The sequence below is a fragment of the Aulonocara stuartgranti genome (genome assembly GCF_965226115.1).
Source record: "Aulonocara stuartgranti genome assembly, chromosome: 14".
In the NCBI taxonomy this organism is placed as follows: domain Eukaryota; kingdom Metazoa; phylum Chordata; class Actinopteri; order Cichliformes; family Cichlidae; genus Aulonocara; species Aulonocara stuartgranti.
In genome coordinates, this window is record NC_138950.1 from 8,015,965 (window position 1) to 8,039,641 (window position 23,677).

At 37.2% G+C, this 23,677-nt stretch overlaps 1 protein-coding gene across 11 annotated transcripts in view; it reads right to left on the reverse strand.

Moving 5' to 3' along the window:
* The window catches only part of tenm4 (teneurin transmembrane protein 4), a 144,182-nt gene extending 124,807 nt beyond the window's left edge, over positions 1 to 19,375 (reverse strand). For 9 of the 11 annotated variants that reach the window (XM_082503103.1, XM_082503102.1, XM_082503101.1 and 6 more), the window contains exon 1: positions 18,848 to 19,375. The gene's annotated coding sequence lies outside the window, so the exon portion shown is untranslated. The other 2 variants (XM_082503105.1, XM_082503104.1) reach the window with 2 other exon arrangements.
* Positions 19,376 to 23,677: the final 4,302 nt, after the last annotated feature.

A 23,677-nucleotide genomic window follows, 5' to 3' on the forward strand; every position in this document is an offset into this window, starting at 1 on the left:
TACTTCAAAGTCATCAGAAAATATATTTTGTAGCGCAGTACAGTGAACGACCATCCAAATAAAACGAAACATAAAATGCAATCAGAAGGGCAGCCAGTTATTTTCTCATTCATATGCAAACAGAAAAAAGGTGGTATGGTGCTACCTTCCCCCTGCCAAATACACAACCTGGTTGTAAAAACCTTGTAGAGCTTTTAAATGCTGTAAATGCAAACACAGCAGCATTTTCATATTTATATGTATATCTCTCATACGTATCAAGAACAAAAAGTCTCACCAGATATGTTGTTTACAGATTCTGCCCCAGTGGATGTTCTTGTAAACAAAACATGCTCAGAGCATGAAAATGCCATTCACACAAGGAATATGCTATGGCATTTTTATTATATGCATGCAAGACAGGGGTCAACCCAAATAGATTTAGCCCTGTGGTGCTGACGGTTGCTGAACAGGATATTAGAGGAGGCAAGTGCTTAAAAAGACCTAACAATGAATGGTAGATGTTTTCTATGTCATATCAACTCCGGAATAATTTAAAAATTGTACAGTATTGTGCAAAAGTCTAGAACTACTCTTCATTTCTTTCTGACTTAGTTTTTTTTTTCTTTTCTTTTTTCAACATTAGCTGATTTTCAGTTTCAGTTTGTTAAGCCATTTAACACTGACCTGGAAATTATTCATGCGTAAACGTTGGTACTATAAGCCTGCCACAAAAATGCATAATTGGCTCCAGTCTGTTTAGTTGAATCTATGAAAAATGGCACAGATAACAGAGTTTGACAGAAAAAGAACAGCATTTTGCATCAACGAGGTGAAAAGTTGGCATATGTGCAATGTGTTCTTAAAAATAAAATAAGAAAACTGGAAAACTGCAGGAAAAAAAATCCAGCAAAGTCCTGACACAGGACCTAAGAGATACAACTAATATTTGCATTCAGGCTATGTATGGCCATCCAGAATACTGACTTTCAAGCTCATTAGAATTGTAGAAAGTCACCTTTTGCATTATATACTGTATTAAATCGCTACGGCTATTTTCTATTTTCCAGGCAAAATATAAAGAAATAAGGGAAGGCTCAAACCGTTTGCACAGTAAAGTATTTGTCTGTAAAGAACTACTTGTGGGTTCGGTGATACGCAGGTATGTGCAGTTTATTGTGTATATAAAAAAAAAAGACTGGGTCTTCCTATATAGTGTGTATTACAATACATGTATTTTCTTGTAGTCACCACATAGAAAAGAACCAACCATGACAACAAAACAAAACTAGTGTAGACTATTTACCATGAAAATAAACACATGAGAAATTTTCATATGAGCAGATTGCAATTATGGTTCAACATAGCTTATTTATGGTTTCAGACAAGTGATTTGTCTAAAATATCCAACAACTATTCATATGAGAACTCACTGAGTTGAGAGCCATGATCTGCTCGGTTTTAAACTTGCGATGGCCAGACCACTGTATTCTTTTCATAACAGCCTTGTTAATCATTTTCTTTTCAAGTTATTTAAAATTGGTGAAAACTTTCTGCAACACTGTTCAATGAAGTCCTTGAACCGACGTTAACAAATAAAAATAAATCACTGAACTAGGAGTTATGAGCCTGCCAGATGACAACAATAAATAATTGCTGCTATAGGTCAACTTGTGTTCTACACAACAGCGGTTTCATTTTTACTATGACTTTCTTCTAACTCAGCATACCAGGACCGTTCCCAGTCATGATCTAAATTACATAAGCTCCTCTGTGTGTTCAAACACATGCAAAACTATTCAGGCACATAAAGCGGCTGAGAAGGCTGAGAAGAAAATAAAGGGAACTAAAGGTCTGACTCACACCAACATTAGTCTGCACAGAAGTTGCACTTTGAGCTGAGCGTTTTCATTTTTGTCCTCATCTCACACTCTTTTGCACTTTCCACATTTTATTAGCACATATTTCTTCAGTGCACTCTTTAGAAGAGCATCCATATAGTGTTGTGACCAACACGTCTTTGTGAGAAATTTACATGTTTTAGCACCATCTGGTCTTTATTGTTTCTGGGAGTCTGCCATGTTTTAAGACTTCTAAAAGAGACTGACCTTGGGTGACTGCAGCATACAATCAATTAACAGCTCAGCTGCAACAATAAAAACACAGTTTCACAGAGAAATTATGCATTAATTAAAACATAATACTGAATGCATTAATTAAAATATTATACTGAATGCACGCTAATTTTTGTAAAGTGATCAAAAGCGCTTAGGAAGAAGCGACGATAAAATATTAAAATAACATGCATTAAATTCATCACTGGTTAAAACGTGCAAAATTATGTTTGTGTTATTGACACTTGTTTTACATTTGAAGTGGAAATCATAAAGGCAGATTAATTAAGAGAAGAGCTGATTAAATCGGATGTATAAGAACTGTGATGCTACCGTATCGTGGATAGTGATGATAACTGGGCGTAGTTGTGGTAATCGTGGAATAGCAGATTCATCAAACTACTGGTTGGTTGGTCCATGAGTATAATTAAAAAAGGGAAAAAAGGGAAAAAATATAAAAGGAAAAAAGAGGAATGCAAATCCCTCTGCTTTAAAATAAGCCCAAAAATCAAGTGAGCATTTTCACCAAGTTGTCATTTTACACAACACTGCATTGAACAAAGAGAAACTGAGCAATACAGACACAAGGCATTGTGTGGGTGGCACAGTGGGCAAGAGGGAGAGACAGAGAGTTGCCAGCTCTCTTTTACTACTGATTAAAGCAGATCACTTTTTCTTAAATACTTAGAAATTAAAGGACAAAATTGAGGACATTCAGATTATTTAGTTTCCTAACATTAAACCTCGGGCTGTTCGATATAATGATATATATCAGATGACGATATAAAAACGTCTATCGTTTCATTTTATGCTATCGTTTGTTTCGTGGTGTCGCAAAATAAACTGTTTACGGCAATATTTTTTCATCGTTTTGATGGTCACTGTAGTGGCTATATTAATTTCTTAAAGTTCTGTCTTTCTCTTATATTTAATATAACCACACTACAGACAGACAAGCGCTTGTTTTTATGCTTTGTATGTTAGCAACAACCGGTAAAACCACCGCGTGTCCGCTTGTTTATTTTCCACATAAACCTTTCACAATAAAGCTCAAGATCCTGTTGAGACTTTTCAAAATAAACTGAATCATGAGAAAGATGCAGAGTGTTTACGGATGAGAAGCAAAAAAGAGCCGTCAGGTGGTAAAAAAAATAAACCTTAGGACTCAAACGTTAGAACAGGCTTTTCCCCGCAGCACGCCGTGTAATAAATACTCACAAAGAAAACGGCGGCTGTTACAACCTATGTCTAAAAATGTATCGTTTCATGCATCAGTTAAAACACTCGACTCCAGGTACGTGACGCACAGCTGGAAACACTTCACGCAAGTCGAGCTGCGTCGCTTCACAGAATTTACAGAAAATGTTGCATTTTTGTGATTTAAAGCATTATCGGACGATAGATGTCTTAATATCGGGATATTAGATTTTGGTCATATCGCACAGCCCTAATTAAACCAATTCCAAACAAGCAGTACATGTCACAGGAATTGCGCACCGTGTGGCTTATGTTAACACTTATACTTGCAATGTGACATTTTGGCAACACAGTTCTAGATCAATGTCTAGTGAACATGTTTTGGGAGCAGACAGCTTCCAAAGCTTGTTGTTCAGCTGGAACACCCCACAGCCAGGAGCAGCTAAGTAAGGAGTGACTTTACCAACAGCTTTAAGATAAGAATGGTGCAACATGGGTGTCACTTTAGATCAATAAGCTTCATCATATATAATCTATCATGTTATACCAGAGCATATGCACAAACGGCATCACCTCTAAACCAGTAGTTTTGTAGGCTGATAGAATTTTTTTTAAAACTGCAAGAATCTTACAGGAACATTCATAAAGTGACATCAGGAAACTGTGCACACATATCACTCATTTTCACTCACAGCTTCTGGGTCTGCCATCTCTTTTTTACCAGAGTGAGAGAGTGCTTGGGGTTCTTCTATTTTGCAGTGCCACTTTATGATTTAGGCTGATAGGGTGCATGTATTTTTACATAAAAATACTTTCTGCCGTTTTAAAGCAGATGATTTCGAACTGGAAGAGGCTGTGAGGGCACTCAGTAGAGTTAGTGGGTTTGAAGTGCATTGAGCAACTCTGTTGATCTACAGTGTTAATGCATGCATGCTGTGGCAACCCCCATTACTTATTCAGCAGTGCACATGTACTACATATAAAAATGACAGCAAAATACTTTAGCCTGCAAATAGGATTTCTGAAAATGCAAGCTGGCTGTGAAATTAGGAATAAGCTCTCTGATCCAAGAACACATTGCATTATTGTGTAAAAGGTCATGTGTCGGTGCACAGGACCATCAAACGATTTTTATGACCAGTGACTTCCTTCAGCAGGAATTGCAGCAGCAATTTTGAACATAACTTATGTCTACTAATAGTTATATGTACAAAGAAATACGTGTAACTGTAAAACAATACTCAAAACCCGACATACCAGTGATGGTGAAAGTTTCTTTCTTTTCTTGAAAAGCAATATCACAAGTGGGTGCAGTGTCTTCACAATGTTCCAAGAGCCATGCAATAAAATGACAGCACAAATACAAAAACATTTGTTGACTAACCACAGCTGCTGTTATTTTTGATGCAGTGATTTCACACTTAAAAGATTTCAGATGAGGTATCACTTAACCTGAGTGACTAGTGATTCTGCATACAAAAGGCACATTTAAACAGACGTCACTCTGATCCACAGCTTATGATACAGCATAATCCAAGAACCGTGTTTCCATATGCTGCGCGAAAGTCCAATTTCTAAAAATAAATCCAGAAGCAAAGCTTTTGAGTCAAACAGCTTTCATCTAAGTCTACCTGAATACTGGCAGAAACTCTGCAACCGCATACTATTGCAATGCATCTGTCATGATATGTTCTCAAATGTATTTTTTTGAAACATACTATTGCTTTAAACTTTTTAACTGGTTAACATAAAGTCCTATTGTGCAACAGATTTTTCTCCAAGAAAATACTTAACAGCAAATGGAGTGTATGTGTATGATGCAGGGATCTCTGCGAGGGAAAAATGAGTTCAGTCACCCAAACAAAATATTATCTTCCTTGTAAAGTGGTTGTGAATTTCTTATTTAATAGTTTCAACAATAGAAATGTTGACGACTGCTACACAAGACTCCTCTGTGTGCACATACAGTCAATGGAAAAAGGTTTTCATAGGACTCTGTGCAGTACTTTGAAAAGGTAAGTACACTGCGATTCAATAGCATGTAGAACCACCTTTAGAAGCAATTTCTTGAAGTAATCATTTCCTTTATGTTTGCATCAGAGCCTCACATCATTGTGGAATAATTTTAACCCACTCTTCTTTACCTCTTATTGAGGTTTACAAGCATTCATTACATTATAAGCACAGCTCTCTTAAGGTTCTGTCACAGTATTTCAGCCGTTGATATCTTGACTTTTAGTGGGCCACACCTCGACTCTCTTCTTTTTCCGATTTGCTGGTGTGTTTGGGATCATCGTCCTGTAGCGTTATCCAGTTTGGGCCAAGCTTTAGCTGTTGGAAAGATTCCCTCATGTTTGATTCTAGAATGCTTTGATACTTTGAGTTCATGGTCGACTCGATAGCTGCAAGGTGCCAAGGTCCTGTGGCTGTGCAAAAAGCACAAAGAATCACTCCTCCACCATTGTGTTTGACAGTTGCTATGCGGTGTTTGTGCTGATATACTGTGTTTGGTGGTGCCAAACGTCTCCACTTTGCTCTTGTCTTTCCAAAAGACATCGTTCCAGAAGTCTTGTAGTTTATTCAGATACAACAGGAAGCAGTAAGCATGTACTTAGTCTTTCACAGGTTTACATAGACGCCTGTATATGAATATGTAAAAATAAAGTATGGAAAGTGTTTTTGCATTGTTTTTCTTTTTCTAAGCATAACTGACAAATAATATTTCAGTTTTTTAATGAAATAAAAATGAAAATGTATGGTTTTCAAAAAGGCAAAAGGTAACATAAATCTAATGCATTTTGAGTTTGACATTTGACTCTAAGCTCTGTTGCTTCCAGCTAACTATGCATGAATGTAAATCATCTCATCCACATCAAAAGTTGGCAGCTTAAGTTTCAATGAGGTTGACTATGTGCAGGCTTAATGTTGCTGGGGGGTTTTTTCCACAGCCACAACACTGCATGCCACACTAAGTTCTATTTACACTGCATCCTCACAGTAGGGGGTGACCACCATGATGTCACATAATGATCCCGGCTTGGGAAAACTATCACGCCATGACGCGTTGTGTGAGCATCACGGGGTATAGATTGGCACAACATCTTTATCTAATTAATAATCTGATTATTTACTTCTGCTCCAGAGTAACGTGGGAGTCAATGTCCTTTTGAATTTGTTTTGTCCCTACAGTTCCAGTTAAACAGATAATAGCGAATGTTCCGATTTATGACAATTCAACCTACTGATTGAGTTGTCATGAAATACTGTAAAAGCCTAAGGGCTTCAAAATAAAAGCCCTCCACTGGAGAATCACTACAAAGCTTTTGTTGTAAAGCTGAAAATGATAAACTGTGGAGTGCTGACTTTTTTTAAAAGCATCCAAAATTGATATTTTAGTACATTCATTGCTAAATCAATAAATATAACAAAGAATAAGTGAGAGAAACACTTCACCAAAAAAACTGTTTGTAGTTACAGAGGGTACATGTTTCGGACAAACAGCATTACCAAATTGAGCAGCTCGCAGCCCTTTTAATGAAAACAATCACATTGCAATGTCTGCACTGTCATTATGGTTGCTTTGTGACTGACACAGTATGTGGACCCAGCCACATGAGCATCTGCCAATAGAGGATTTGCAAGAGTTCTTAGAAAAGACAGAATGTCCATTCAGTTTGAACATAGTTTACTTGTACACAAACTGCTTAGTTCCACAAATGTGCTGTAAATGGGTTGAGTCCTGTCGGCCTATTTATACACTATATATACAGTACAATTAGATATTTTTGCAAGACAATACAAAAAAAAATCTACATTTTTATCTTGACTCAATAAAAAAACAAATACACTGAAGTACGAAACAGATCGTAAAGGTTCTACTGTATGTTCTGTAATCACTATGCACGCCTACTCCAGTAGAGTATTAAGAGCTACATGGTAAGTACTATATGTGCTCCTGTATAGGATTTGGATTTGCTTGCCTAGACAACTTGGCAAGGTAAGTATTCCCCAAGGTCTTAAATGTCACAGCTTTGGTTGATTATTTGAAAAGAACTTCAAACTAGCAGGTCTAGTCAAATTTGCTCATTTACTAGTCTACTTTGATGATTGCTTATATAATTAGTGCAACACGATTTTGTATGATACAATGTTGACCCTGAGTGCATCATAAAAAATGACTTCTTCCAGATAGGTCATAATTACTGAGAAAGATAAGCAATTTTATAATAGCCAAGCCATATTAAAAACCAGATTTTCATACAGGAATTAAATAAGTTGACAATAAAGCTTTTTGTCAACTAAATTACACCCTCATCTTGAATGTTAAAGTGCTTAAAATCAAAGCTGCTCAAATTTACACCTTGGCACACAGGAATTATCTCCTCACTAGTGTGAAACGCCATTAACACAAATACTGTGGTTAAGCATAAGCCTGCAGAATGATGCTATTGCGTAATGGTCATAGCTGTTGCCATATTGAAGTCATGTACGTATATGCAATAGTTTAATTTAGATTAAAACATGTCCTATTCATAAAGGAAATGGTGCAGTTACAGGTCATTAACAATGTCACTTGATTCAATAACAATGATGTGCCATAGTATGGGAAAAACTGATGTGCCGATTAATAGAAAGACACATTATATCACAATATATATATATTTCTTATTAATGTAAAAGTGATATTTTATTATTCAGTGTCAAAACAGCATTTAGATAAAGTGCTTGGGGGGAAAACAACCGTTTAAATAACACACACACGAACACACTATATGTGTATACTCCTCTATATTCCTTTTTATGCCTATCAATATCACTTTCATGGTTTAATTTTCGCCTCTGTTGTTCTAAACTCTCAATAAAACAACATCTGCATGTAGGCTACTGTAGCTCGTGAAAGAAATACAAACAAAGCAAATGCTTTGCATCTACGAGCATGCCAAAGCGCTGTGTTGCTGCTTAGTCTTTGCTGCATACAACAAGTGCATCTTGGCAGAGCAATGTCAGCAGCAGCCAAAATCTTCTATTCTTGTCTACATTGTTGGTTCCATTATTCTTCCAGTTAGGCAGCCATGTGGATAAACAGGCCACTGTAAGTTTCAAGTGCTCCGATAACAATAAAAATACACAATAACCAGATTGCAGACACTTTCATGAACATAAGTCAGACACAGGGTAACAAGTCACATTAGTAAAACATGTGTTTGTGTCAAGTAGTCCACTGTGAAAATATGTTTGCAATCACAATGGCTAATGCAGCTTGTAGGTGATCACATAAACACATGTCAATCAATGTTTACAAAGCTTCTTACAGTGATTTATGTATTTTGTTGGTTAATGTAAAGTAAATAAAACTCACACCTGTATTGTTTTCTCTATTTGAATTTTGCATGGGACAGGTCAGCAAACTTAGCTTCCATTTTTAGTGATGACGTTTCATTTTTGAACAATGAGGCCTGTCACTAAATGTCATCTTACCACTTCCTTGCCATCTCGTCACTCTTTTCACAACTTGTCACATTGAAGCCCTGTCTGTGACTTGAGCAAACTGCTAGCTTCCTTCCAGGCAGGCTAGTGGGCTTTATTAATATTTATAGAATAACAGCTTAAGGCCATCCCCCTTGAGAGCTATCACTCCACTTTGCTGCCTAACACTTGCAAAATATATTGACAATTTCTTTTCCACACTTCCCTGCCCCTGAAATCCCCCCAATGCAGGTGCAATATGCAGCAGGTTTCAAAAATGCCAGTTTTCTGAAGGAACAAAGACTTTTAGTGCCATTGGATTTTAAAAAAAACTTGCAAATCTGTGGAATCTGAATTCAGTTTGGAAGGAAAATTTTAAAAATGGACTGGGTTCTTTTTTTTTTTCAAACAATCATAATGTTATGTCACAGATGTCACGATGATGTCTGACTGGGTGATGAAAGAAAGTGCTGTTGACAGGACTTTGATGACTCAGATATAAGCAGCCAGTTTCAACCAGTTTTCAGTCAGAAGTTTGGACCAAGAACTTTATGGCACAGAAAATCTTCCCATGTAGTTAAACTTCAGTAGCTACAAAGAGGAACCTTGACACCAAGTGACACTCGCAAAGACAAAATCAAAGGGGATTGTTTCCTTCCTGAAACAACATCAGATTAGTTGGATTAGTAAGACTCAAAGAAATGAAAAGATAATTTCACCAGTCCTTTCCCTAAATAAATGTTTCCAGAGCTCTACTGATGGCTACAGGCAGACTATATTACCCCATGGTAAGCGTTGCCCAGGCATACAAAGGTAAATAAAACTGCGTTCAGGTAGCAGCTGGCAGTAAAGCCCACAGTGCTCTTCTTATCCATGAGCTGAATTAACATACTTTTAGGCTCTTATCCATATGACACTTAAATATTATAATCCTATATTAAAGTAAAAAGAGACCCCCTGCCAAACACAAACACACATACACACAAACATGCAAATCCCTATGCTAATAGCCAAATACATACAGTACAAGAATTGAACAGTTCATATTAGCGCTTTCTACATTTTAGAAGCATATAAAGTCTTGGACATATAATTCAGAAGACAAAGTACTAACAGATGCTGACAGCAAGTGGATGCCAACCTTATAAAAACACTCTGATCTGAAAATGTTTTTAATTTCTTTTAAAAAGGCTTAATCAGTCAGGAGTATGATAAGCTTCTAAATGTCCTGCATCTTCCCTTTCATGTAGTCCTAAATCACATCCTCTAAAAATGTCTCTGTCACAGCAATCATAGCTTAAACTAAAAGCAACAAATTAGTGTGAGATTAGAGAGGGATTCAGGACTAAAGTCAAGCACTTTGAAGTTAAATCTTACAAACAGTCTGTAGCACTGCAGAGTAAAACTTTAAACTCCCAAGTAATCACGATGCCTACTAAGACCTTAATCAATCTCAAGCCAAATTTAAGCAACATAAGTTAAGATATAATATAATATAGCATGTATGTTTTGTTGCCCAACAACCTGCTAACCATTGTCACAACTAAACACTGTAATCCAGCCTTTCATGAGTAGATTTCATTAATCTCAAACAAACAAAAAGTTCAAATACTTACTACATTTACAAAATTAGAAAACATTCAGATCCGTTTTCAGGCACTACAGTTTGGTAAAAACATCTCTGCTGAGCATTGACTAAATAACAGCCATGTTTGTTCCAGACCAGACACAATCTGCAGTCTCCAATTTTTAAATCAGGGTAGTAACAAGGCCTGCTACCACCTGTCACAGCAGGTTATTCCCATACATTAAACTGTCTTCTCACTTGCGCTTCAATTCTCACGAAATGTATGGTTTGCGACATTTCATAAATATGCGTGTAATCAACATATCAGTGCAATTGATGTTCTTGCTTACCTAATCTTACACCTACATTAGATGAGCGGGACATGTAACCCTGGAAACCTGGAAAAGGGAAGAGAAGCTTCCAAAAAAAGTTGATGCTGTGAAAAAGTCTATTTTAACCAAAACCATTATCTTTTTGTTGACCTAAACACGTGGTTTTGATGACTAATTCTAGCCTAAACTTAAAAAAGGGACTAAGAACCAACAACCCAACATGAGAGTTAAACTTAATGTAGGTTATTACTGAACCACTCCTCACGCAGACTACTGTCAAAATGTAAATGTTTTAAGTTATTTAAAGATGAGATTTATTTGTATTAGAAAGGTACTAAGGCTTAGACAAAATATGCTTCCCTCAAAATGTGTCTGAGAATTGAGTTTCATTGGATGGCATAGTAATTTTTAGAAGAGGAGACAGGGTGGTTACTTTAATAAACTGGCATCACATCTTTGCCTTCAGCAATGCTGTTCTTTCTTGCACCATGTAACATGAGCCTGGGACAGTTACACAAAGCAAAGGGTGTTTGGACTTGGGTGGATGGCGCTTCTGAAAAACCAAACTAATACAGTAAGGACATGAACTCATTTTTCGATTTTCAGAGCTCTGTGTCAGCACCCCCTATAAATCCGTGCAGTGATTCAAATAAAAGTACGGTACTGGCATTGCTGTGGCCCTATTATTATTCATAACATTATATAGCCATATTGACTTCTTATTGTATATGCTGCTTTTTCAACTGCAAATCACTAGGGTTTAATTACCTGCAAATTAACTGCTGTTTCACTATCTTGCATAAGATTATCCTGGTCATGATGAAATGCCACAAGGGACGCTGTTCTGATGGGAGGATTCGAAGACACAGAAAATATAAGATGCCACTTTGTTAGTGTGATAGATGCAAGGAACGTGACGCCTGCCAGCTAAATCACCCTCATAATGCGACTTTCAAACACTGCAAGGACATGTTGTAATTCCTGTCACTTTCTCAAGTTCAACATGAGCTGAGGTTCAGTCATCACATTACTAGCTTTTTCATCTACTGTCCATAGCTGTAGCAGGCCACAGCATATACACGCAACAATGTGAGTGGGGCAAATTGCTGCACTGCATTTAACTCAAGTGGTGTAAAACACATTGACCTGACAGTTGGGCAGAGTAAGTCTGTGAGCAGTAGTTGAGAGCAGTTTGAAATGGTCAGCCTCAATTTTTCTCCATCAGTGTAGTTTTTTTTTTTTTTTTAGTGCATGATGGGCAATCAAACAAAGGTTTGGAAGGCCAGGGATGTCAAATCTGCTCTTTTAGACCAAACTGCTTGATAATTTCCACTTTGACATTCAATTTATGACACATTTTAGGCTGTGGACCATCTCAGTTTGCTTAATTTGCTGCCTCAATGGTCCATTTTGTTTTGCATTTGCTTTAATATTTTTTTTTCAAATATTTGAGGAAATTCAACTTAAAACCAAAGCTATTTCACTGGTCTCAATAGAGTGATTATTATTGAGCCTTACCAAGATTTGGTTTTGGTTTATGTAGTGCATCTAAACCTTCAAGGAAACAGCTGAGCTGTGGACATGCAGCTCTGCATACGCTTTGGGTGACAAGAGACCCAGGGGAATTTATTTCCCAATTCCTGCTTGAAGACAAATGTAGGCTATACCAGCTGTAGTACTTCAAGTCATGGTTAACCTTGTTGACATACAGCAATGAATCATTTAGCCTAACATAATTAGTCAAAATAAGTGTACTCATATCAACTTCAAGAGTAAAAACTCAGGGGAACCCGTGGATTAGAACAATATAACATGCAAGGCACAAACTAGCATTGTATTGGGTACAAGTGAGTAATTGAATGCTTTCGTGAAAAAATCTAAGCATGTTAGAATTCAGATTTTTGCCTCATGTGTGATCTAACTCTATATTTCTATTAGATTATACTGCAATTCTAGTCAAGAAAAAAAATAACATTCATTAAAAAAAAAAAAAATTGCAGTTTTGACCGCTATCTTCCTGGAAAAGACGTAGATGGTTAATAGGAAAAAAAAATCTGTATGTGTATTTGTCCCGTCTCCTTTTTCTCTTCTCTTTCCCCACACCCAAAACAGGTCAAGGCAAATGCCTGCCCCTGCCTGAGCCTAACTTTCTTCCTATTAAAAGATAGTTTTTCCTTGCTATTGTTGCACAAGCCTGCTCATAGGGGATCGAATGATTGTTGGGGGTTTTTCTCTGTGATACTGTAATGTCTTTACCTTATAGTATAAAGTAGTTAAAGGCAACTGTTGTTGTGATTTAGCTGTATTTAAATAACAGTGAAATCATCATCATCATCATCATTTATTTATATAGCACTTTAAAAACACACCTGGTAGACCAAAGTACTGAACAATACAACTATAAATAATAATAATAATAATAATAATAATAATAATATAAATATAAAGATGAACTGTTTAAAATGACAGCATATTTTTGGTACAACCACATTTTGCAACTGTTAACTGGCAAAGATCCTGCGAGCACCAACAACCTTTCTTTAACTGTTAAATTTGACATTCTTAAAAAAGGACAAGTGAGAAATTATCATGAAACTACCTGACTATATCCTGGCGTTCAAGAAGCTGCCGAATACGCTGGGGGCATTATCATCTGAGAATATGGAGATAAGCTCAGAGAACAGTGTTTGCACTAAGTGCACCTGGTCCTCTAAAATGGCCTCATATTATTTGGCTGTTAACAACCATGCAAGGCAACCATCAGATCTAATGACCCTACTGAGATGGTCATTCGTCCCATTACTTGTCCAGAACCATATTTAAATGTGGGAATGAGGTCCTGTCAGTTTAAGCCATGCTTATGCTTGCTTCCCTCTAATTTGTGAAAAAGAAAATAGGATAACAAAGCAGACTAAGATGTTCGAGATTTATGTATTTCAAAGTTCTAACTTCTAAATCCTGGGCAGTACTAATAATTGGAATTACTCTAGAACTAAGTTTCTAATAGCATTTACAATTTTTTTTAAGCAATGAAGTGTTGTCAAGATAATATTTATTCTAATAGAATATATTGATAAATTATAAAATATTTAATACTATTTTCTATCCATAGGCAGAAACTGCCACAGTATTACATCTGCATTTTTAGATAAACACAAGAAAAGGTTATAAAATGACAGAATACAAGTAGTTGAGGCACTGTGGTGACTTACAAAATCTGGTTGTATGTTGTATGCACACATGTTCAATTCAATACAATTTATTTATTTATACAATGCCAAATCACAACAACAGTCACCTCAAGGTGCTTTATTTTGTAAGGCAGACCCTACAATAATGCATACAGAGAAAAACACAACAATCATATGACCCCCTATGAGCAAGCACTTTGGCGACAGTGGGAAGGAAAAACTCCCTTTTAAGAGGAAGAAACCTCCGGCAGAACCAGGCTCAGGAAGGGGCAGCCCTGTGCTGCGACCGTTTGGAGTTACAAACAAAGCCATTACCTGTAACCTAAAGTAGAAGTGAAACTGTGAGTGAACAATAGGAAACAGGCGTTTTGTAAGGTTTTTGATACGAGAGAGTAGAAAGGGCAGCTGATATCTATAAAAATGCAAAAAATGACCACTGGAACTGATTCAAATATCCTCAATCGATGTAAAATAATTTTACATTTTTTTGAGAACATAGCTGCTGTTTTGTTTTATCTATTTCTTTTTTGTTTGTTCGCTTTAGCTCTCTGTAATTCTGGCCTAAAGTAAACATTTGAAATTTTAATTTGTGCTTCGTGAGAGAGCTGAAATTCTGACACTTCTTTTATAAGCATCTAATGCAATTAAAAAGGAGAATGTTGATTTTTGGCAGCTATTATTTATTCAGGGTGTAGTTTAAGTTTGAAGGAGAGGTCTCGTTCAACCTTCCTTTGATTTGTCTCTAATTAAAATAAAAGGATATACTCTGGTGCTAAGTTAATGACTTTAGCTATTACATTCAGACACCCTGTGGTTATAATCATGAGCCTGCCCAAGGTGTTTACTGTACACGAACTGGTGATCTGAACATGTCATTTGCAGAAGCAGGAAACAGACCAACAAGTAGCCAGTGGCAAGAAAGAAACAGCCGCTGCCAATGATGTTACATTTCTTTAACAAAGTCTATTTTTTTCTTCATCCTTTTCAAATCAAATCAGTGGCATAGACAATAACGTTATATCCAACAACAACACATAAAATAACAGCAACTGGTAAGAAATTTCACTTAAAAAATATACAAAATAGTCTCTGCACAACAGAACGGCTGGTTTTAAGCCATAAACGATGATTAATGGCTATCACTATAAATGTGCCCTTAGTTCAACTAACCACTTTACTTTGATTTTTCTTCTTTTCTATCTAAAATGAAATCAGATATGGGAGGATAACGTAGTATAGCGTAAGAAAAACAGGCTAGTGCTCTGTTGTGCCACTGAGCAGACAAGCATATATCAAAGTAGAATTTGTAAGGATAATCAGTACAACACCTGCAAGTTGTCATTAGCTTCTGCAGCAGCGAGAGTCATCTTAAAAAATTGCTACACGCATACTATGAAATGTCGGACACAAAGGGGAGTCTGTTGCCGTGTTCCCAAGAGGAGAAATACTATCCTGTGTCCGGGGGCTCAAGTGCATAATTTCACCCTCAATCTCACTCCTCGAATACTTTGAGTGATTCTGACTTTCAAAGCCCCATACAGGTGTAAGATTCCACTTCTTTTTTTAAATGATGCCATAAACTGCAACACACATTCAAACAAAAAAAGGATTTCAGCACACCTGACGTGATGTTTGTTTGTTCATATTTCCCTTCATTAATAAATCTGTAAGAGAATAATATTAAATTAAAAAAGAACCTCTCTCTTTTTTTCTTTTTTTTTATCTGGGACTTTTGGATTTCTCTTTGTTTACCTAGTGAAATGGGCCCCAGTGCAGGCGGCACAGCAGCAATACAGCATCAAAGTTAACTTCTTGAGGTATGTTTTTTCAAGGAACCGAAACCACCAAGGTGAATTCAACTGCGAACTGCTCTGCATTGCAATTTTCAGCCTCTTTAGTTGTTTAAAAAGTCCTTAGCTTTTTCAGTTTTTTCAGGCACTTGTCACTTCACATTTTTGTTGATTTACCAACTCACAACAAACCCCATGAAGCTTTCTAAAAGCACTAAAACAGACTGCCTCGGAAAAAAAAAAAGAGTTCTATTTTTAAAGTCAGGTTGACAAGTCCCTGCTCTTTTACTTCAGTTTTGTGCACGTCCAATTAGAATGATTCAGCATAAAATTCACAAAAGACCTGATCTAGTGTTATTAGTAGTACTAAGGAGGTCTGATTTTCCAGAAAGAACTGCTATGCTTGATTAGCTGGTCATTCGGTAGCACCACATGCTTTTGATTTTTACAGTGTCCTCGACTTGTCACGCAAAGTCTGGAGCTGGCGTGTCAACATTAGGGAAAAAAAAAAAAAAGAGGTGTTTGTGCGCGTGTGCGTTTGTGTGGGCACGCTTGAGTGAGAAAAGTGTGCACATATTGCTTAGCTTTCATGTCGTGTAATCGTGACAGCTAGCCATTAGCTCTATATGTGATAAATCACAGCATGACAGACTGCAGCTTCAACTAAACATAATGCTCCACACTAGATAATTCACCTCTGCCTTTGTTGCACTCAGAGCTTCTAAGATGAAAAAGCATGTGGATCACACACTGTATAAATTAGCAGAAAAAACTAAGAGATAGTATACAAGAAACGTATCACAGATAGTAGTTTTGACTTTATTGACACCCTGATCAATTTAAGGTTTTTAGTCGAGCAAAACAGGTAAATGCTGTATTCCTGTCCATTTAAATGATGGATCCATTATTTAAATGGACAGGAATACAGCATTTACCTGATGTCACATCCTGCCTATCGTCGTGCTCTTCCCACTGATCAAAGAGGACGTACTCTTCACCCAAACGTGCTATCATTTTTGCTCCCTAGATGATGGTACAGTTCCTACAACAATTATTACTTGAAATACACAATATCCCCCCTGGAAAACTCCATGGGGAATGAACCATTTCATTGTTTCCTCTCTGTCATCCTTCTGCCCCCGAACACTGCCAACATTAGTTGAAACATAACAATCGGTTATAGAATATAACAAGGTCCAACCGCAACTTTGATGTCATCTTTCTTTCAGCCATCTGTCCCTTGGAGAATAGCTGCGCATTCAGTTCACAATAAAATGACAACTAAGGCAAAAAGACATGCAACAGATTTTTCATTTGTGACCACAAAGGGAGGGCTGTTCCCCCTCTTATAATGCAGAGAACTAGTGCTGAGACTGCTTCTCAGAGCTCATCAGCACGACAAAGACAACTGAGAGAATGCAGCCCTGTTCTACAAAGGTTAACCTCGACGGGACCTAACAACTTCAGACTTCTCATTTGATGTTCACTCCAAACACTTGCCATAGAGGACAGAGGGCCCCTGGATTCCCCTGGCTTTAACCTCTCATATCAGAGGTCACTCATCCCGCTACTACCAATGTCACTTGTGAGTTCTGTTCTGTGTAATCTCGCCACGTACACAGAGTAGTTTCTTAATGTTCTGGTTGACTAAAGCAAGTCTTGAGAAAAGCTGGACTATCAGCAGAGACAAGAAACACTGCAGTACCTTTTCTCAGTTTATAAACATTCTTAAAAATGTTCCCTCTGACAGAGAAACTTCACTTTTTAGAACCAACTACTACTTATAAGACTATGTGACTGAGTGGCAAATTGTTGATTATTCAAATGCATGACAAATGCATTCTAATCTGTTTGTTATCAGTTTATGTTTTGTGTTAATTTTTTTTTTTTTTTTTTTTTTTTTTTTTTACACAATTCTTTGGTATGACTTTATTTCTAGTTAGACATCATTAGCAACTCGACAAAATCTATCACCGTGATGTAGCACGAGGCCAAAAATCTACGAGCAGCATACTATTCTCAGAAGTGTGGGTGTGTGTGTTAGCCTCACAACTTGCTGAGTCTGAGTGCCCTTCACTCGCAAATGTTTGTATGCTGCATTAATTTAAATAAGGGGATTTATTTATTCACCTTAGTTAATTCAGTTGGTTCGATTGTGACCCTGTGTGATAACCCAGCTTGGAGGGCTCGACTTTGGAAACTTAAAAAGATTTTATAAAAAGTCAGAGTGAAACAGTATTAAATTTACAGTGATGTTGTGTTACAGTTATATTGTCACTTATATCTATATATATATATGTGTGTGTGTGTGTGTGTGTGTGTGTGTGTGTGTGTGTGTGTCTGTCTCTATAAAGACCAAAGTACGCCCTGTATTAATATTATTAGTTATTAATATTATTACTGTTATTATGCTGCAGTAAATCAGCTATGCAGTATTCCCTGGGCCTTGCTTCATGCTTCATTTAAAAGCTGCCGACACAATTCACTAGGCTGGTACTGCTACTCCACTATAAGGCTCCTGCAAAGTTGAATATGGACCCACCTGTATTTTAAAAAAGACAAGGTGTGTGTGTGTGTGGGGGGGGTCCCAGACACTTCAAACCCATTCATTTGCCCCATGATTTTCACAACAAATAAATAAATAAATGACTTGTAACATAATGTAATGTCGCAGCCTACTCTTAGAGGCAGTCACTGTACAACACAAGGTTAGGCTTACAGTCATACATCACAGTATTTTCATCTACCTAAATTCAGTCCTTCCACATCCTTATTTATGTGCCTACCTCACATCATTTAGGACACGCTGCAGCCATTCCTAATCCTCAGCCTGCCAGGAAAAGCAAGTATGGACTTTTTGATCCTTTTGCTCGATGTCAGATCTACACAGCGCGATGTTAAGGCGGTCTGCAGACCCTTTGGGCTGCTAAAACCGAGGAGCAGGTAAACCTACCGTGCTGCACCGCTCACGAAGCCCCCGTTAATCTCTCGCTCGCTCTTCTTAACGTGCAAAGCAAAGCGGGCAGATTTACAAAGAGCCAGCACAATCAAACGCTATGTTCAAAAACAACACACGTCTGTAGTGGAAGTGATCGCGGCTCCGTGCGTTAGTTGTCCGTTTTTGCTCCGCTGCTGCATGATGTTTGTGTGCCGCTGACCCTGTTTTCTGCAACACAGGCACACACACAAAAATCAGTAAAATAAACCTTACCATTCTGAAGACACATCCAACGAAGCAGGCCTGTCCCGTTGACAATTCACTATTTCAGTCTGGATTGCTCCCCCAAAAGCTCTTATGCTTCTACTTCGCCGCCGTCTTCTTCTTCCCTCCCTTTCGTTTTGATAGTAACCGGAGTATTTCCACTGTGCACGACACGGTACGGCTGAAAGAAAACCTCCTCCTCCTGCTCTTCCAAGGTGCCGCTGCTGTTGCTGCAGCTGCTTACAGTGCTCTCAGAGAAGCAGCACACATGGACGAGAAAGGCAGCCGTCCAAGATGCCCATTTACATGCACAGCCCTAATTGAACGCCTTCAAAATCCTTAGGGAGAAATATGTTAAACAGTCCCCGAACACAGAGTGGGAGATAAGGTGACACGCCAGCCGACGTGCTGGGGAATGGCAAGCTGCGTGGTCCCTCACGATTTACAATTAGGAGTTTGGAGAATAGATGAGTGAGCGACTGTGCGTGGTCGCCCCCTTCGGTATGGGCTACTGGCGCTATATCTGCCCGTTTTTCTCCGCGGAAAATCGCTCTAGTAATAACCCTACAGGGGGGGTTGTCCTAATGTTATTTACATTCAACACATTGTGTTTCATCCTATTCTCCACCAGACACGGAAAACCTAAGAAACATATTCAATTTTAACAATTTTAAAGGAGACTTCCGAAACATAATTAGGACTTAATAAGTTAGACGTGAATGATGTCCTCCTATTAAGTTTTGGTCAAAGCGCATCGTTTTTAATAATTATAAAAGGTCATAATTAACCAGAATTAGTGTTGCACACTGCAAGTGCGCCCTTCCATATGTGTGCAGGGTGCCAGTTACTGTTACTCAAAATGTCCATGTGTAGTGTTTTATTTTGGAGGGAGATGCTTAACCATTACAAATATAGTCTATGAAACATTAAATAAGGTTGCCTACTACTCGTAAAATCAATGGAATGGGAATAAAGAAACATTAAGTTGCGATTTAAAGGTAAATGGTAGATTTTGTGTTAAGTCGCAATTGCTGCTGATATGATAAAGCTGAATTGTTTCCAATAAAGTCAAAACTACGATGTTTAAAATGGGCTTTCATTAGTAAATGCAACCTAAAATGTACTAATAAAGTTGTACAGCTCAATATTGCAACATTTGAGAATGAGGGTGTTTCCCTCAACCTGTGCTGAAACCGCTGACACTAGAGTTTGGTAGGTTAACGAGGAGACCATCTGTCTTGTTTCATCTGACAAAACTTTTGTCTGGCCAGGTTCTGATCCTAAATCCGCTGCCCCATACTTATCTCAAATTCCTAGTTTCTCCTCCTTGGTTAAAAAGACTGGTCAAGAGTTCCTGGCCCTGGAAGTGTGTTTGGTCACCCAGAGAACAAGAGAGGGGCCATGTGTGGCCTTTAATTCACTGCATTGTCTGCCAAAAGCTAATCTTGGCCAGGCTCAGAGTCTTACTGCTCATGGGCTGTGAATGGATGAGTGAAAAGTTAAATATGCTTTCAAATGTAAAACTGAAGACCAGCCTGGTATTGTGGTTTGTGTCATTGTGGGAATGTGAGATTTGCCGTTGACCCAGGCAACAGGAGGAAAAGTGCCAGTTTCAGTTTGAGATGCTGCATTCAGGCTCATGTTTGCATGTGATAGGCTGTAATTCAGTGGTCATTACATTGATTTTCATGACGCTTCATGTGTAAAAAAAGAAACTGACGGCTCACAGTGGTAGCCTTTACTCAACCGTCACACAAAATTGATGGCACACTGTATACATCAGACACCCAATCCATGTTGTTCGAGCTCCATGATTTGACCTTCATGATATACTATGTTTGTTTTGGTTAATGCTCATTGCTTTTGTAACATAAAATTCATGGGAAACAAACTTTTTAAAAATCAAATGGACAAGACACGCTCGTAACAACAGGCAGGCAGATCAGTGAAGTGATGATCTTAACAGAGATTTGGTAGAGTAAATAAAGAGGAAGTATCTCTACCAGGAGTTGGTGGAGACCAAAATCTGAGCTAAAAGATACCCAGTACCACACTTACATGTGCCACATTGCCAGACATGTGACTATATTGCTTTTAACTGCTTGGAGGTATTGCAAGGAGGTATTTCTGTAGTCTATTGATACTAGATAGTGGAAAAGGGGTGGGATTAAATAAGCTTATGCTTCTTCCTGCTCCTTTTTGAACATGGACGTTATTTGGAGTTGTGGTTGCTCGTTTTCCTTTTGTTTGCTTTGTTCATTTGTCTCTTTTAATTCTATTTTTTTTTATACTTTTTCAACATGTTCAAAATAAAGATTCAATCAATCAATCAATCAATTTTTAAACAACTGTTTGTTAACAACTTTGCCTGAAAATAGCTGCTTTAGCCCCTCCCCCTTTATGCACACTTGCTTCTGATTAGCTGTTCTTGAAAACCACAGCTCTAAGAAGATGAAAAATTGTCTCAAGTGATTGGAGCGGTGTGAAGCCAGATCTTTTAGCTCAGTAGAATTACTTGCACATGTGCTGACTGCAATACTTTAAACTTTCACGTGGAATGTGAGCATTCACTGTGATATGACTAATATATGCATCAAACACATGACTAATGATCTTTGGCAAAACTGGGTTACACCAGCAGCAAATAAATAAATGCTTACATGCACAAATAAAAATAACACAAATAAAAAATATAGGATACAGAATACAACTGATCATGTGAAAATGCAATTTTCTTTAGACTAAGATAAATTAAATGTACATATCTAACATACTACACTGGTTCTTGTGAAATAAAATTCACATTTATACAAAACAGAGAATATATTCCTTTGCAATGAAGAATTTATTATCACAGCTATGCAGCTTATCTTAACTACAGATGGAGATAGCAATACCTGTTCAGAGGAGTGACAGTCATGTTAATGGCTGTCGACTCTCATAATCTGTGTTATAATTAGAACATGCTGCGCATGTGGTTGGAGACAGAATGTGGTAAATAAATAAATAAATATCTTATGGAAAATCCATATCTCATTGCTGCCATTAGATAGTGGGCTTGTGAAATATGAGATCAATAACTCAGTTGATCTCTTTTAACAACAGAAATTCTGGACTGTTTAAAACCATATAGCATTTGGCGCTGTTATTAATCAATTGCACAACAACTGATTTCAGTCCCTTTGCTAATCACTTGGTTGTCATATAAGCTTGTGAATGTTCAGTCTCCAGCAGTGCATTCTTGTAATATCAAAGAGAAAAATATGTTAGTTTTTGAATTAAGGCTCAGTGCTGTGACTCAAATTATATGCCCCATAAAACTCCTAATTAGGGAATGTTGGGCTATGCTGTCCTCTTACTTTCCTACTTTTCTTCTAATGAACAAAGGGAATCATTAGAAAACACAGCCACGTGGTATGTGCGGTTCTCCACTATTCTTGCATGCTGTAATGCTGTTATAAAGCATCTTATCAGTCACAGCAGAACACATAAATCACAAAATATTCAAGAAATCCTTTTAATTGGACCAAAGCCCTTTTTCTATTAAAAAAAAAAAAAAAAACCCAACAAAGCTAAATGAAAACAGTGGTTTGTAAAGACAAGGCTTCCATCACAGTCAATGTGGTGGAAGGCTGTTTAGATTCAATCATTTCATTTTATTTACACTCACAGTAAGTGACTAATTAGTAAATACTTTGCACTAAAACAGTGGCCCTCTGTTGAGCTAATTTGGTTTTATTCTCTTTTGAGGAGAATATGAGGCAGCATATAGTCATAACCTAAACTTCTCTGAACTTGAATGTTTTAGCCATCTTTCTAAATCCTCAGTGTCAACCACCAGGTATAAATTAGTTCTAATTTTAATATTCAGAAGCTTTAGTGCAACCGTAGAAAAAGTTAGTAATTAACAGACTTACGGCATTTTCAGCTTGCTGAATTTAAACCCCAAATTACCCATAAACGTGTCTCTTTTACATTCAGACTCACAGGGCATCAGTGTCACACAAACATACTACAAAAAACACTAGACAATAAACTCTGACTTTGAAGCGATGCCCCCAATGCCACCCATTACCAGTCAAAACTCCCTTTAAAAATTATTTTTTGATCATCAGTTGTTCAATGAACCTTTTTATTTTGGTAAAAGTCAGGGAAAACAAAACTGAACAATCTGACATACTTTGGTTCAAAGCATAAAGCTCATTATCATAAAATAATTATTATAATTTAGAAAATAGGTAGAAAAATTGTGGGATTACTTTGTTTTTCATATTACAGGGTGATATGCCCTCTTGTCGGGCTGGAAAATAAGCAATCAAATACAAAAACGTAATGGCACAAACTCCCAGCTCTGATTCCTGAACCCCTCACAGACAACTTTAGAGTTTATAGGAAAGAAAGCTACTGTACAATATTAGTAGTATAAAGATGTCACATGCACACATGTAATGATGGCACTAAAACACAACAGCTGCACAGATAATCCAACATTCAATTTTTAAAATTCAGTAAAAAGAGTTTTCATATATTATGAAAAAGAGAGGATGGTAAAATCTGTTCCTACATTTCTTTTTGTGTCACAATCAAAAATCTCGGCTTCCTTCACTTTTCAAGTTGTGATGTACTAAAAGTAGCATCAGTGTGTGACTGCTTACTATTTAAGCTTATTAGGAAGATATACAAAATGTTTTGTTGTTGCAACCACTAAATACTAATTAGATTTGGATTTTATAGCACTGATTGAATTGGTAAGGTTATTTTTTATATATATATATATATATATATATATATATATATATATATATATATATATATATATATAGTTACGTTTCTGAGTTA